This window comes from Entelurus aequoreus, linkage group LG16 (genome assembly GCF_033978785.1).
Source record: "Entelurus aequoreus isolate RoL-2023_Sb linkage group LG16, RoL_Eaeq_v1.1, whole genome shotgun sequence".
In the NCBI taxonomy this organism is placed as follows: domain Eukaryota; kingdom Metazoa; phylum Chordata; class Actinopteri; order Syngnathiformes; family Syngnathidae; genus Entelurus; species Entelurus aequoreus.
The window spans coordinates 33,878,719-33,895,406 of record NC_084746.1 but is presented as its reverse complement, the minus strand read 5'-3'; the positions used below and the strand labels follow the sequence as shown (position 1 = coordinate 33,895,406).

The window sequence follows — 16,688 nt, the reverse complement described above, 5'->3', positions numbered from 1 at the left end:
ACATTACCGAGCGGGGGGAAGAATCCATTTCTCTCTGACCTCGAGGCGTTTTCAGTTTTTAGCATTCGCCTAAAACTAGGAGTGTTGGACAGTGGTTGTAAACACATTTTGGCCAACTGACAATTAATGCACACGACAAAACACATGGTCTTCTTTTGTCTGTTTCCATGTGTGTGTGTGCGTGTGCAGTAGCAATATAACGCTAATCCTCTTCCTTTCTAGCTCATCAATCCCCTTGCAGTAACTGTAAGTCTCCCTCATGTTTAGTGCAACCCTTAACCCTTTCGACGTCATCTTAATTAGACAGTGGAGATATTTCTGTACAATTTTCAGTTAATGGAGCAACATGGACAATTTTGAGTCTCAGAATAGTGTATTCAATCCAGTTTCAGTTAATTTGGAACATGCATAAGATACAAGGTAATGCGTTACATATTTCCAGTTTCATTACAGCACGTCCGAAAAGGAGTAGGAAGACTGCAGACCTTATTTAATCCTACCCCTTTTCATAACATAGCAGATTTATCCCATGTCCTTGTTCTCTGTAACAGAACAGTGAATAAATAAATAATAAATAAACATACCCTAAGTAAACAAAGATTAAAACATAAATATTCAATCTTCTGTGTACTTTGTGAACACTTGTAGTTTGAACAGTCTCTTAAACTGAATCATATTGGTGCTTTGTTTGATTTCATTGCTTAATCCATTCCATAATTTAATTCCACATACTGATATACCAAAGGTCTTAAGTGTTGTACATGCATACAAATGTTTTAAATTACATTTTCCTCTAAGGTTATTTCTCCTCTTTTGTTCAGAGGAATTGTTGTACATTATTGGCTAGCAGGTTATAGTTTGCATTGTACATAATCTTAACTGTTTGCAAATGCACCAAGTCGTTGAATTTCAGTATTTTTTATTCAATAAATAAAGGTATGGTATGTTCTCTATATCCAACATTATGTATTATTCTAATTGATCTTTTTTGTAACACCGTTAGTGAATGAAGTGCACATTTGTAGTTTTTTCTCCATATTTCTGCACAATAACGCAGATATGGTAACACTAGCGAGCAGTAGAGAATATGAAGTGATTTTTGGTTTAGAAAATATTTAGTTTTATTCATTATTGATGATTTCTTGCTACTTTGTCTTATATTTTTTACATGAGGTTTCCAGTTCTTTTTATCATCTATTATTATGAAATGTTTTCTTTTACCCTCTCAATATCTATTTGTAGTTGACTTTCCCTTCCCTTCTACTGTTGCCAAATAACATTATTTTAGTTTTACTTTGATTCAAAGAGTCTGTTTTTGTCTTTATTTTGTTCATTTCTTCTTTTATTATTTGTATTAGCTTCTGTGTGTTCTCTCCTGAAAAAAACAGTTGTATCATCTGCTAGTAATACTAACTTTAAGTCATTTGTAACTTTACAAATGTTGTTTATATAAAGATTGAACAATTTTGATCTTAGTATTGATCCCTGAGGTACGCCACAAGATATTTTCAGCCCTGGAGAAGTGTGTTCGCCTAGCTTCACGAATTGCTTCCTGTTGTTTAAGTAGCTTCTTACACAGTTCAAGACCAACCCTCTGATTCCATACTGTTCTACAAACCCCGTTTCCATATGAGTTGGGAAATTGTGTTAGATGTAAATATAAACGGAATACAATGATTTGCAAATTCTTTTCAACCCATATTCAATTGAATGCACTACAAGACAAGATATTTGATGTTCAAACTCATAAACTTTATTTTTTTTTTGCAAATAATTAAATTAGAATTTCATGGCTGCAACACGTGCCAAAGTAGTTGGGAAAGGGCAAGTTCACCACTGTGTTACATGGCCTTTCCTTTTAACAACACTCAGTAAACATTTGGGAACTGAGGAGACACATTTTTGAAGATTCTCAGGTGGAATTCTTTCCCATTCTTGCTTGATGTACAGCTTAAGTTGTTCAAAAGTCCGGGGGTCTCCGTTGTGGTATTTTAGGCTTCATAATGCGCCACACAGGATGTCGTTGTGGCTTGTACAGCCCTTTGAGACACTTGTGAATTAGGGCTATATAAATAAACATTGATTGATTGATTGATTGATGTCTGGACTACAGGCAGGCCAGTGTAGTACCCGCACTCTTTTACTATGAAGCCACGTTGATGTAACACGTGGCTTGGCATTGTCTTGCTGAAATAAGCAGGGGCGTCCATGGTAACGTTGCTTGGATGGCAACATATGTTGCTCCAAAACCTGTATGTACCTTTCAGCAATAATGGTGGTAATATTTTGTTTGATTGTGTGAAAAGCTTTTGTTAAGTCCATAAACACTGCAACAGCAACATTTTTTTACTGTCTATTGCATTTGGGATCTCTTCCGTTATTTCGATTAATGCTATTGATGTTGAAATGTTGGCTCTGTATCCGTATTGGTTGTCTGTGAGTGTTTAATTTTTATTTATGAATTTGTCCAGTCTGTTATTAAACTATTTTTCAATCATTTTAGAAAAGTGCGGTAGTGGAGAAACAGGTCTGTAGTTTGTAAACTGGTCTTTGTTTCCAGTCTTATAAATTGGTACAACTTTTTCTATTTTCATTTTATCTGGGAGTTTGCCTGTTTGAAATGATAGGTTGCTGATGTTAAAGGTCCTGAAATCTCTTTAATAACCTATTTTATTGTTTACATATCAATTCCGTTACAATAGGTTGAGGTCTTGGTTTTAAATTTTTTCACAATATCGATTATTTTCATGTTTTCAAAATGTAGTCTTGATGCTGGAATTTACAATGTATTTAATATCTTTACTGGTTTTAGTAACCTCTACTGGAAACACACCATTTGATATGTCGGTAGCTTTAATAGAAATGTGATTTAATGCTTTTCAGAATTACATCAGGCTTACGTCTTTAAAATTGTTTCCTTTCAAACTGTTACCAAAACTTTTCTTCTTTGAAATCAGAATAATTAAAAATAATGGCTGCAAATTTCACCCCTCTTGCTCGGTCCGTCCCATTTTGCAGAGGTCCATACTTTCCTCATATTACCATCATTTAGAAATATATGCGGACTGACCCCTTCTTTAGTTGTATTGCTACAACCTGCAACAAGGCAGACATATTTGATCATTCCTTTCAATTTCGGCATTTACATTTTGTGACTCAGGATGAAGATGGTACCAAGACACAGACGAGGCGGTATGAACTTGCCTCCAGTCTTCTGTAGGTGACGTCAGCAGGCTGATGCAGACCCCGTGCTGAAATTATTTTGAAAACAAGCCTAAAATCACTACTATATTTTGGGGAAATTTTACCTTTAGACATTTTTTTAGGTCAAGAACTATGAAATGATGTCAGCATTACCGGGGCTCTTTAACTAGCTATGTTATATAGCTAATTAAGCTACAGTGCTAACATTACAATCACATTTTAACAGTAACATCATGCTAGGTTAGCTTGTTTGCTGAATACAAAATTTATAAAAATGACAACTACCTCTTGCGTAGCTGACTAACTGATTTGTGTAGCAAAGCCGGTTTCTTGCAACACTGTCCATCATGAATAGTTTTTCCTTATTGATATCATTGAAACCCTGATTTAGGTATGGACGATATGGCCTAAAAGCCATTTGGTGAGTATATATCAAAGCATTTTGCGATAACGAAATACATCACGATGTATTATTAGGTATGTAAAATATAATAGAACCATTTCAAAACAATTTCCAAAGGGTCCTAATTTGGCTGCTGACATATGCAGCAACCTATTGCAGCAGGTACTCATTCTTCTGTTGTTTCGATACTTTACATTAGTTTTGGGCGATACCACACATTTGGATATTGATACAATACCAAGTAGTTACAGGGGCAATATTGGTCACACCAATGCTGACACTTCACATTTTCACCATCTTTGAATGATTACATTTTTTGATCACAATTATAATCAGACGAAAACACGGCGACACAACAATGTCAATTAAACATTTAAATTATTCGCTTATTCCCTTTTCCTACATATATTTTGAACAAAATAAAGTCAATGGTGAAACATAACTAAACAAAAAAAAAGTTTTGCCTTGAAAGTCCTATTGTGTCCAGAGACCTACAGGTATTTTCTGAGTTTGTAAACAATAACAAAAATGACCAAAACATATTTTGTGGTAATAAAGCTATCAATCTGATCACTGAAGTATCGATCATATACTGATACCATACTTATTGTATTTTTACTGTTTGTATCGATGCGTCCATCATTGTTTAAATTTAAGAGCTCTAGCTTAGCGATTAGCATGGCTTCTTGCATTCTCCTACGTTGTGTAGTGTAGCATGTTTAGCTATACCTAGTTCTTCAGTAATAATTATCTTTGTAAGAAACATACCGTATTTTTCGGACCAAAGGGCGCACCGGATTAAAAGGCGCACTGCCAATGAGCGGGTCTATTCAGTTCTATTTACATACAAAAGGCGCACCGGATTATAAGGTGCATTTAAAGGGGTCATATTATGATTTTTTTTAAGTGTAAAACACTTCCTTGTGGTCTACATAACATGTAATGGTGGTTCTTTGGTCAAAATGTTGCATAGATTATGTTTTAAAGATCATCTTCAAGTCGCTTTCTGACAGTCTCTTCAGGATGCGCCGTTTTGTGGGCGGTCTTATTTACGTGGCTCACCTTCCGCAGCGTCTTCTCCCCGTCATCTTTGTTGTAGCGGTGTAGTGTGCAAGGACGGGTGTGGAAGAAGTGTCAAAAGATTGAGCTAATTGTTTAAATGACATTCAGACTTTACTTAAACCAATAATGGAGCAGCATCTTCTCATCCATGGCTCACTAGTGCAACATCAACGCCGGAAATGTGTCCCGTGAAAAACCGTCCGAGCGGAACCCTCTAATAACTAAAGTTCCGTGGGTGAATTATGTAAACTCACTACATTTTTAGTGCTAAACAGACGCTTACTGGCGTCATCTTGCAGTTTACACGTATGTCTTATGTATGACAGCCATCTACTAGTCACACTTATCATTTCACCATGTACCAAATAAAATTGCTTTGAGGTCGGTAAGCACAACCAGAATAATGTCGTACATTAGGCGCACAGGGTTATAAGACGCACTGTCGATTTTTGAGAAAATTAAAAGATTTTAAGTGCGCCTAATAGTCCGAAAAATATGGTAATATTTTGAACAAAATAAAGTCAATAGTGAAACCTAACTAAACAAAAAAATGTCTGAAAATAATTTAGTTTTTGCCTTGAAAGTCCTCTTGTGTCCAGAGACTTATTTCCTGAGTTTGTAAACAATAACAAAAATGACCAAAAAAGATTTTGTGATAATAAAGATATAGATCTGATCACTGAAGTATACCTAGTATCTTTACTGTTTGTATCGATGCGTCCATCATTGTTTGAATTCATGAGCCCTAGCTTAGCGATTAGTATGGCTTCTTGCATTCTCCTACATTGTGTAGTGTAGCATGTTTACCTATACGTAGTACTCCAGTGATAATGATCCTTGTGAGAAACGTACTTTATTTGCTGCCATGTACGTAACGATTGGTGAGTTAATTCCACTGTGGAGGGACACTAGCCGTGCTAGCAAAAATGCTACATTATGTTGAGGACATTTGTTTTGTTTTTTTGTCCTTTCAAAATCGCTGAACACCACTAGAATGTTACAACATGCATCATCACAATATAGAGATAGAATCAAAATCTCAAATGTATATAATTTTGTATTGTCTATATCATGCAGCCCTCCCCTGATGATAGATTTTACTCACGTTTGGTGCTTATAAACAGGATCTAGGAACACAAATTACTGTTATAACCTCCTTAAGACGTCCATTTGGAATGATAGGACACATTTTAACACATTAGTGGTAAACGAGCGCAGGATAATTTGCTTCCAGCCACTAGCCTTTCTGCCAGAGTGGCCTGTGGTATCACGGCTTTAGAGCAGGGCCAAACTTGGCTGATGCGATGTGACATTTGTGGACCTACTGATGCTATCTGACACACAGGGAGAGGGGGTAATAAAGCGGATAAGAAAGAATGAAAGAAGAATAGAGGCAACATAGGGGGCCATTGAACAGTGTGACTGTGGAGAACAGAAATAGACAACGTTTTTCTCCCATGATTTGCAAGGAATTTGCATTTGCTTAAGTGATTTGCACTTGCACGGATTAGTGTTTGCTCCAAGTAAACAGCAATAATAAAAAAAAGGAAAATACTTTAGAATGTCATCCGGTGCATCTTGTTTTTGGTTTCTTTACCCATAGGCGTGTGCTAGCCTTGTTAGCAGGCACTCACCATGTAGTCATTGGATACACCTGTACGAGCTATTCAGGTTATATTAGGTGTACCTTATATTGTGGCTCTTGGGTGTACAGTATATGCATCATGCCTCTGTTTAGACACACCATCAGCGTGCATCCACCTGGGGACCACGAGACGGCCCCAAGCTTTTCAGTTAGCACCCATGACGCCATCCAACTTTTCCTCCAACCATACGCAAATAAAAACATCTGTATATGTATTTAAAAAAAATACATTTTGAACTGGCAGAAAAGCAGATATGTTTTTTATGTGCTCTGTCAGATTAGAACACAAAGTCAAATACCGTATTTTCCGCACTTAAAATCCTTTTTTCCCCTCAAATCTCGACAGTGCGCCTTATAACCCGGTGCGCCTAATGTTCGGAATAATTTTGGTTTTGCTTACCGACCTCGAAGCAATTTTATTTGGTACATGGTGTAATAAGTGTGACCAGTAGATGGCAGTCAAACATAAGAGAGACGTCTAGACTGCACTATGATGGCAATATGACTCAAGTAAACAACACCAACATTTTATATGAACATTACACACGGCGCTCAAAAATCTATCAAAATGTTTTAGTACGACTTTGGTAAGCTATGAAGCCCCACCGCTTGATGGATTGTACTGTGTTTCAACATACAAGTATTATTAGGGTGTGTGTAAAAGGTAAAACATTATCTGACGTTTTGATATGCAATATTATGCAAAAGCAACTTTTCTTACCTTCTGGTACCTGCTGATCTGTATTTGAGATTTGCATAAGTCCTGAAAATGTGCGCGCATCCGCCTTTGTAGTCCGTGCCAACACCGTAGTCGATAAGCTTCTTCTTTTTCTCTATCTTCTTGTTATGGAACATTCAGCCTCCGCTGTTGCCATTTCTAATATAAAGTAGTGTAAAGTTCTTACTTATATCTGTCAGTAAACTCGCCATAAAAGCACTAAAACATACCGGTGTAGTGAGTTTACATTATTCACCCAAGGAACTTTAGCTATTAGAGAGTTCCGGTCGGACGGTTTTTCACGGGACACATTTCCGGCGTTGTTATTGCACTAGTGAGCCACTGATGAGAAGATGTTGCTCCATTATTGGTTTAAGTAAAGTCTGAATGTCATTAAAACAGTTAGCTCCATCTTTTGACACTTCTTCCACTCCCGTCCTTGCACGCTACACCGCTACAACAAAGATGACGGAGAGAAGACTCTGTCGAAGGTGAGCCACGTAAATAAGACCGCCCACAAAGCGGTGCATCCTGAAGCGACTGTCAGAAAGCGACTTGAAGATGATCTGTAAAACATTATCAGAATCACACTCAGAATAGTTTTTATTGCCATTGTTTGAGAACGGGTTCACAAACTAGGAATTTTTTTAGGTGCAATCGTGCAACATAAAACACATATAACACAGAATAGGTCTATTAAAATCTATCTAGAATAATTTATGCAACATTTTCACCAAAGAACCACCATTACATTAAAGTTAAAGTTAAAGTACCAATGATTGTCACACACACTAGGTGTGGTGAAATTTGTCCCATCCCCTTGATCACCCCCTGGGAGGTGAGGGGAGCAGTGGGCAGCAGCGGTGCCGTACTCGGGAATACTTTTTGGTGATTTAACCCTCAATTCCAACCCTTGATGCTGAGTGCCAAGCAGGGAGGTAATGGGGCCCATTTTTATAGTCTTTGGTATGACTCGGCCGGAGTTTGAACTCGCAACCTACCGATCTCAGGGCGGACACTCTAACCACTAGGCCACTGAGTAGGTGGGTACATGTTATGTAGACCACAAGGAAGTGTTTTACATTCTAAAAAAAATAAAAATAAATATGACCCCTTTAATGTACCTTACAATCCGGTGCGCCTTTTGTATGAAAAAAAACCCTGAAAAGACCCGCTCATCGGCAGTGCGCCTTATAATCCGTTGCGCCCTATGGTCCAGAAAATACGGTATGTGGTTCTACCTAAATAGCTGTTGTTTGGTTGTGTTTCCAAGATCTCTTCACCCCGTCCTCATGCTAATGCGGGTCACGTTGCTACCAGGTGTGACAAACGCAGGCTGCATGCGGAGTCATGTCAACTTACTGGGTTTTGGAGATGGATATTGTGTGCTGTGATTTTAATATTAATCTTCTGAATCCCATGGACAGTACCAAAACAACCGATTTTATAACAGGATTGTACAGCAATAATTTTTTTCCCCTTATCATAAAACCTACCAGAATAACAGTAGACTTTGCCACACTGATAGATAACATTTTCACCAATCAACCTGAGAATCAAATAACAGCAGGATTACTACTCAATGACATAAGTGATCATCTACCTGTATTCAGTATTTTCACAATTTCTTTGATCAGAGAGGGACCAAAAAAGCAGTTCAATATAGATTTGTTAGACATCAAACGCCAGAAACTATGGCAGCATTCAAGTCTGAGTTATGTGCTCAAGAGTGGGGGGAGGTTTACACCTCCACAGACCCGGATGAGGCATACGAACATTTTCTCAACATTTTCATAACACTGTATGATAAGCACTGTCCAATGAAAAAACATTACATTAAGGACAGCACTGTTAAGGACAACCCGTGGATCACAAAGGGACTATTGAAGTCCTGCAAAAAGAAAAATTATCTTTACAGAAGACATTTAAAGCACAGAACCAAAGAAACTGAACACAAATATAAAACGTATAAAAATAAGTTAACACAAATAAAGCACAGCAAAAGAACATATTACTGTAACCTATTAGAACAACATAAAAATAGCATCCAGGGTACGTGGAAAGTTTTGAATGGTATCATTAAAAAAAACATGACAAATAAGGAACATCCAAGCTATTTCATAGAAAATAATCAAACTATAAATGACTCCAAGGAAATAACGGATGCTTTTAACACCTTCTTTGTGAACGTTGGACCTAATTTAGCAAATGAAATTGTACAACCCGAAAACAGTGTCAAATTTAATGAACAAACCAATCAAAGCAACTTAGAATCGTTTTTTATTTCCCCCGTTCATGAAAGTGAAATCACAGAAATTGTAAATTCTCAGGAAAACAAGAAGTCAACAGACTGCTGTGACTTGGACTTTTCTCTGATCAGGGAAATTGTTGATTTTATAGCTGTTCCCTTCACTTATGTATGTAATATTTCTTTTATAAAAGGTGTTTTCCAAAAGAAAATGAAAACGGCAAAAGTTATTCCCATCTTCAAAAGTGGAGATAAGCATCAGTTCACCAACTATAGGCCTATTTCTATACTCTCACAATTTTCAAAAATCCTTGAAAAATTATTTGTGTCAAGATTAGACAGTTTTATTGATAAGCATCACTTGCTAAGTGAACACCAATACGGTTTTCGACCAAACAGGTCCTCTTCCATGGCAGTGATGGAACTAGTTGAGGAGGTAACCACTGCAATTGATAAGAGGGAGTTTGCTGTTGGCGTTTTTATTGACCTGAGCAAGGCCTTTGACACCATCAATCATACATTGCTTTTAAACAAAATGCAGAGGTATGGTTTTAGAGGTCTTGCTCATGATTGGTTGAAGAGTTATCTTGGTGGCAGAGAACAGTTCGTGCATATGAATAATGTAGATTCAGATAAAAAGATTATAACACACGGAGTACCCCAAGGTTCTGTACTGGGACCAAAATTGTTTTTATTGTACATTAGTGATATCTGTAAAATCTTTAAAAAACTCAAATGTATTCTCTTTGCTGATGATACAAGTCTGTACTGTTCTGGGCAAGACCTTGGCCAACTCTTAGGGACTGTAGAGAGTGAACTCCACATACTAAAGCAATGGTTTGATGAAATTTTTGGGAATCCATATAGATGATCAATTAAATTGGAAACTGTACATAAATATACTTAAGACAAAGATGGCAAAAAATATTGCTCCGTAAATCAAAAGGCTCTTATCATGTTATATAATTCTTTTGTACTCCCTTATCTTAATTATTGTGTCGAAATCTGGGGTAACAATTACAAAACAAACATTAAATCTATATTCTTACTTCAAAAGAAAGCGATTAGAATTGTAAATTATGCAGATTATCATGACCATACCAATGCTCTGTTTATTAAATTAAAAACATTAAAACTGCACGATCTTGTTGACCTCAACACTGCTATTGTGACGTACTTAGCTCATAACCACATGCTGCCTGGATGTCTACAGGAGAGGTTTAAACTAGGGATGTCCGATAATATCGGCCTGCCGATATTATCGGCCTGCCGATATTATCGGCCGATAAATGCGTTAAAATGTAATATCGGAAATTATCGGTATCGTTTTTTTTATTATCTGTATCGTTTTTTTTTTTTTTTTTTTTTTTTTTTTTTATTAAATCAACATAAAAAACACAAGATACACTTACAATTAGTGCACCAACCCAAAAAACCTACCTCCCCCCATTTCTTTCTGTTATCAATATTCTGGTTCCTACATTATATATCAATATATATCAATACAGTCTGCAAGGGATACAGTCTGTAAGCACACATGATTGTGCGTGCTGCTGGTCCACTAATAGTACTAACCTTTAACAGTTAATTTTACTCATTTTCATTAATTACTAGTTTCTGTGTAACTGTTTTTATATTGTTTTACTTTCTTTTTTATTCAAGAAAATGTTTTTAATTTAGTTGTCTTATTTTATTATTATTTTTAAAAAGTACCTTATCTTCACCATACATGGTTGTCCAAATTAGGCATAAGAATGTGTTAATTCCACGACTGCATATATCGGTTGATATCGGTATCGGTTGATATCGGTATCGGTAATTAAAGAGTTGGACAATATCGGATATCGGCAAAAAGCCATTATCGGACATCCCTAGTTTAAACCCAGAGAGAATCCCTATGACCTCAGAGGTTCAGCTGTCTTCCAGAAAGCTAAGATAAGAACAAGCTTAAAAAGTAGATGTGTTTCTGTCAGGGGGGTTCAACTTTGGAACAGCTTGGATAATTCCTTAAAATGTTCCAGTTCTATGTGGGCTCTGTACAGAGGATGTCGTTGTGGCTTGTGCAGCCCTTTGAGACACTTGTGATTTAGGGCTATATAAACAAACATTGATTGATTGATTGATATTCACACATTTAAAAAACACTTTAAGACTAATGTCTTGAAAAAATATATCACTCTTGAATCAACACAGTAGTTAATACTATGATCAATGTTAATTCAAATACTAAATGTGGGTTATAAATAATAATGGAAGTACAATTGTTTGTATATAGTATATAAATTGGTACAAAGGTTTAACATGTCTACAAGGATATTTCACATGCCTTTACTGTGTATATAATTGAATTGTGTTTATGTTATGTATAATGTGTATTTATAATATGTTGTACAAAAGACATTTAATAATTTTCGGAACTTTATTTTGTACTTGACATTGTTTATAGGGTTAGGCGCAATAAGTGTTCAACTTCAGCCTAAACCCTTTCGGTCTGCAACATTTTCATTTTCAATTTATGAATGTACAACTGTTTGTTTATTTTGTTGACGATTGACCGAAGAATAATAAACTTGAAACTTGAACTTGAAACTTGAAAGGCTGGCAGGAGTGTCTGGGTTTTGGTTCCCTGGGCCGTGCTGGCTTTTTCCGAATGAGAGATTACAAAAATAAATGCATTGAGACACAGTTAAGGCTTTAAAGCAGTGGTCCCCAACCACCGGCCGGTCCGTGGTCCGATTGGTACCGGGCCGCACAAGAAATGAAAATAAAAATAAAATCTGGTCCGTGGTACAAATTTTCAAGCGTTGACCGGTCCGCAAGTACAAAAAGGTTGGGGACCACTGCTTTAAAGCACAATTCAGAGTTTTAAATAGGGCTTGCTGGGTTTGTTAATTCACCGTAGTACACTTGTGTATGTGACGTTCACGCACAGTTCTCGCTCATTTTCTGTGTCTGAATCAGCAAGTCTGTGCTCGCCATGTATTGGAGCGTGTGAGGACCGCAGAAAAACGGAGACAGATGAGTCATGCAGTCGCGAAGCATGAATGTGTCACACTTTTTTCTTTTTTTTAAACACCGCTGGTAAACTGATGACATTCATTTATTTTATCTTTTGTCTTATCTACTCACAAACTGTACATAGTGTCTGCCAGTTGATATATAAAAAAGCCACTTGATTTAACCTGAATGCAGTAAGATTTTAGAAGTTTCATCAGGTAGCTTTGGGCCTTCTAGTCCCCCTAATGAGGTGTTTTTGGTTTAATTCCCTACTGCTAACACAAATACTCATCCCCCATACCATGTGTGTTTATCCGTGCAAATAGCTTCCTTTGTGTTTGTTGGTTTAGTGCAGACAGGTGTGTATTTCATATATTGCCCTTGTGTGTAGTGTACACACACTGACTTGGCTTGAGAGGGGGAAAATATAAGTATCATATGTTCACATTTTGTGTGTTTATAACAGTGCACTAGCTGTATGATGCATCTGTTATTTTGAAATAAAAGGAGCATTATTACTGCCTTCAGTCTAAATCAACTTTATTTTTACTAGCCATACCAGCTCTTGTACACGCAGAGGTTGCCTATAAAACATATTTTTAAAAATAGATTCTTGAAAGTTATGAATCGATTCCAAAAGTCGTAATAAGTAATTGCAATTCAGCTGTGAATAGATTTTTTTTTCCGTCAACATTCCTAATGTGTATGCTAGCAGTCCCGCCTCCACCCACAGAGACAAAGAAAATGGGTTGCTGACAAGAGGGTTCATTTTGTTTACTTCATTTTGCTGTAGAGCAATAGCAATATTGTGCGCACATAGAAAACTTACAATCTTCAAACCAGATTTGTTAAAAGAGAAAGTAATTATAATCTAAAAGGAACTGAGCTCTTAATAAGTCACAAATTAGAACAGGGAAAATGGGACAAAAGCTTTTCAATCAAAGGTGTTCGTTTATGGAACAATCTTGACAGAGGAACAAAACAATGTAAATTTCCTACTGTGTTCATAAATGATGAAAATATATGATTTTGAGTAAATTATTGTTTCCACGTTTAGTTTTTTTGTTGTGTGTAATGAAATATGTATGTTATCAATAAAGGAAAAAATGCCTTAACAGTCATTTGAGTTGGACAACAAACTGTAGGGCAGATATAAGTTTTACTTCTTAATGCTCATTTTCATTGATGATTTATTTTAATCTTATGTAAAACAAAATTCGTTTGACTTTAAATGAATGAAAAAAAGAAAAAAAAACATAGCTTAAAATTTTATGGCCGTATTCTGATGAACATTTCAGAAAATGTCAGAAATTATTACCGTTTTTTTCCCGAACTATAGACACACTGCTACTCAGTGGCCTAGTGGGTAGAGTGTCCGCCCTGAGATCGGTAGGTTGTGAGTTCAAACTCCGGCCGAGTCATACCAAAGACTATAAAAATGGGACCCATTACCTCCCTGCTTGGCACTCAGCATCAAGGGTTGGAATTGGGGGTTAAATCACCAAAAATTATTCCCGGGCACGGCACCTCCCAGGGGGTGAACAAGGGGATGGGTCAAATGCAGAGGACGAATTTTACCACACCTAGTGTGTGTGTGACAATCATTGGTACGTTAGTTCTGTTATATTAGCCAGCACCTACTAAATTTTAGAAGAAAATTTTTTTTTTCTATATATTGGCCGCACCGGACTATAAGCCGCAGATATATAAACATTTTGTAAATGTTTATTTAGATACCTTAATTGTTTCCAAAATGTCTGTAACACGGCAGTAAAACGACTGATCAAACAAAACAGAAGTCTTCGTCATGGACCCACTCGCTGCGGAAGCGAGCTTTTCAATCAGTTAAACAGACTCATTAGCTCCATCAATAATTTAATTCTGCTATCTCAAAAAGTTATGGGCGGATCCTTTAGGAAATATTAGAAATGGTTATTAGTATATTGTCTATTGTCTTGCTGTAAAGTATGCACCTAGAGCAGTGGTCCCCAACCACCGGGCCGCGGCCCGGTACTGGTCCGTGGATCGATTGGTACCGGGCCGCACAAAAAATAAAAAAAATAAAATAAAATACAATTTTTTATTTATTTTTTTTATTTTTTTATTTTAAATTAAATAATTCTGTTATGAATATTTCTGGTTCCTACATTATATATCAATATAGATCAATACAGTCTACAGGGATACAGTCCGTAAGCACACAGGATTGTAATTTTTTATGACCAAAAAAAAATAAAAAAAATAAATACATAAATAACCAGTCCGCAGTTACAAAAAGGTTGGGGACCACTGACCTAGAGTACTTGCTTGCTCAGTGAATGTGTACTTGTCTCTTTGTTGTATGTTTAGAGAGCTAACAACTGCCGAAGACAAATTCCTTGTATATGCAAGTATACTTGGCCAAATAAACCTGATTCTGATTCTGAAATAATGAAATTTATGATTTTATATTTTGGGGGTGATCCAGATCACCGTCTGTATTCAGGATTTTTTTTAAAAGTTAAAGTTAAAGTACCAATGATTGTCACACACACACTAGGTGTGGTGAAATTTGTCCTCTGCATTTGACCCATCCCCTTGTTCACCCCCTGGGAGGTGAGGGGAGCAGTGGGCAGCAGCAGTGCCGCACCCGGGAATCATTTTTGGTGATTTTAAAAGCTTCTTTACTATTGAGAGATATGACCTGTTGGAGGTGTAGTTTTCAGGTTGTATTTATTTCAATGAATAAATGATACAAATTGCTATATTGCATTGAATTACTCTAAATACATTATGGAAAGTATTGTTATTATACCCCCAAATTACTAGGTAATTCCCATAAATGACAATGTATTCCAAAATCCTAAACAAAACATGAAAAGTTTCTAGAAATGTGTAGCTATTACATTATAATTGCTTAATAAGGTAAATGTATTAAAAATGTTGTCAGTTACATGAAAAGTGAACTACTTGGCCGTAATCATGACGTGGTGTCGCCAAAGGTAAATGGACAGACATTATTGAAATAGGAGTTCAGAACATCCACAATAAAATGCTAATTAAAATATAAAATTTTCAGCATGGTCAATCATGGAAATACAGTAAGATAATATTGTATTGACACTAGGGCTGGGCGATATGGCCTTTTATTAATATGTCAATATTTTTAGGCCATGTCAAGATACACGATATATACCTCGATAATTTGCCTTAGCCTTGAATTAACACTTGATGCATATATATTTTATATTTTAAACCTCCTCGGATACTTTACCCTCTTGATAATGAGAGTCAAGAACGCGAAATGGACATACACAGTGACTTTTATCTCCACGACAATACATCAGTGAAGCACCTTGGCTTTGGAGCTAACGTGTTAGCATCATGCTTGACTGCACATCGAGGAAGAAGAAACATGCCCCTGACTGGAAGGATAGACAGAAAGTCAATAATACTACTATTACTTCTACTATCAGGAGACACTGAACTCAACCCTGGACCTGCAACAACACGGTTAATGTTGTCCCGACTGGCGAAGACTAGCAATGCTACTGCTAGCGTCGCCATCGAAGCTAACTCGGCTACCGGCTCATCTCAGCTCAAGCTCACCTGTGCTCCAGCGATCGGCGGCTCTGCGAAGGACTTCGCCCCGTTCATCGACACGGTCGGAGGCTCGGCGGCGGCGGTGGAGGACGACCCAGTCATCGGAGAAGGCAACGACTCAGCGGCGGTGAACGACGCGGCGGCTGCGGTGGAGGACGACCCAGTCATCGCAGAAGGCAGCGACTCAGCGGCGGTGAACGACGCGGCGGCTGCGGTGGACGGCGACCCAGACATCAGTGATTGCGGGGAACTGCACGAGATGGCGGGGGTCCACGCGGCCTCTCCCCGGTCCCAGACGGTCGAGGACGCGGCATACACAGGATTTAGAGGCGCCTTTACACAAACATTTTCATTGTTCTCTTCCTCTTTGTCTTTGTCTTCAAAAAAGCCCGCCAAAAGGAAATCCAACCCCACCCCCAGCAACCGTACCTGGCCTCCCCCTCTCCAACTCCGCCCCTCCCTCCCCCTTCACCTGGAGGACGATCAATATGCCTCTCTCTCTCTCTCCTTGCTCTCCAACTTCAACAGCAATAATAACCAACAATTTTTCTGGTCAGTACCACAACACAGCGGACTCTGATGCTCTTTTTGGTTCCAGTGGACTACACATCATCCACCTTAATGTGAACAGCCTCTCTGGAACCAAACTTGACCAAATCAGAGAAATGTTCCTCAACACGAAGGTAAAAATCTTGTGTTTCTCTGAAACCAAATTTGATCAAAGTATTTCTGACTCAGAGATAGAAATAGAAAACTTTTCGGTTATCAGAAAGGATAGGAATAAACACGGTGGGGGTGTTTGTATGTATATTCACCAGGATATTAAATA

General features: G+C 37.4%; 1 pseudogene; it reads left to right on the top strand.

Moving 5' to 3' along the window:
* The window catches only part of LOC133630870 (solute carrier family 22 member 23-like), a 101,221-nt pseudogene that overhangs the window by 38,741 nt on the left and 45,792 nt on the right, over nt 1–16,688 (top strand).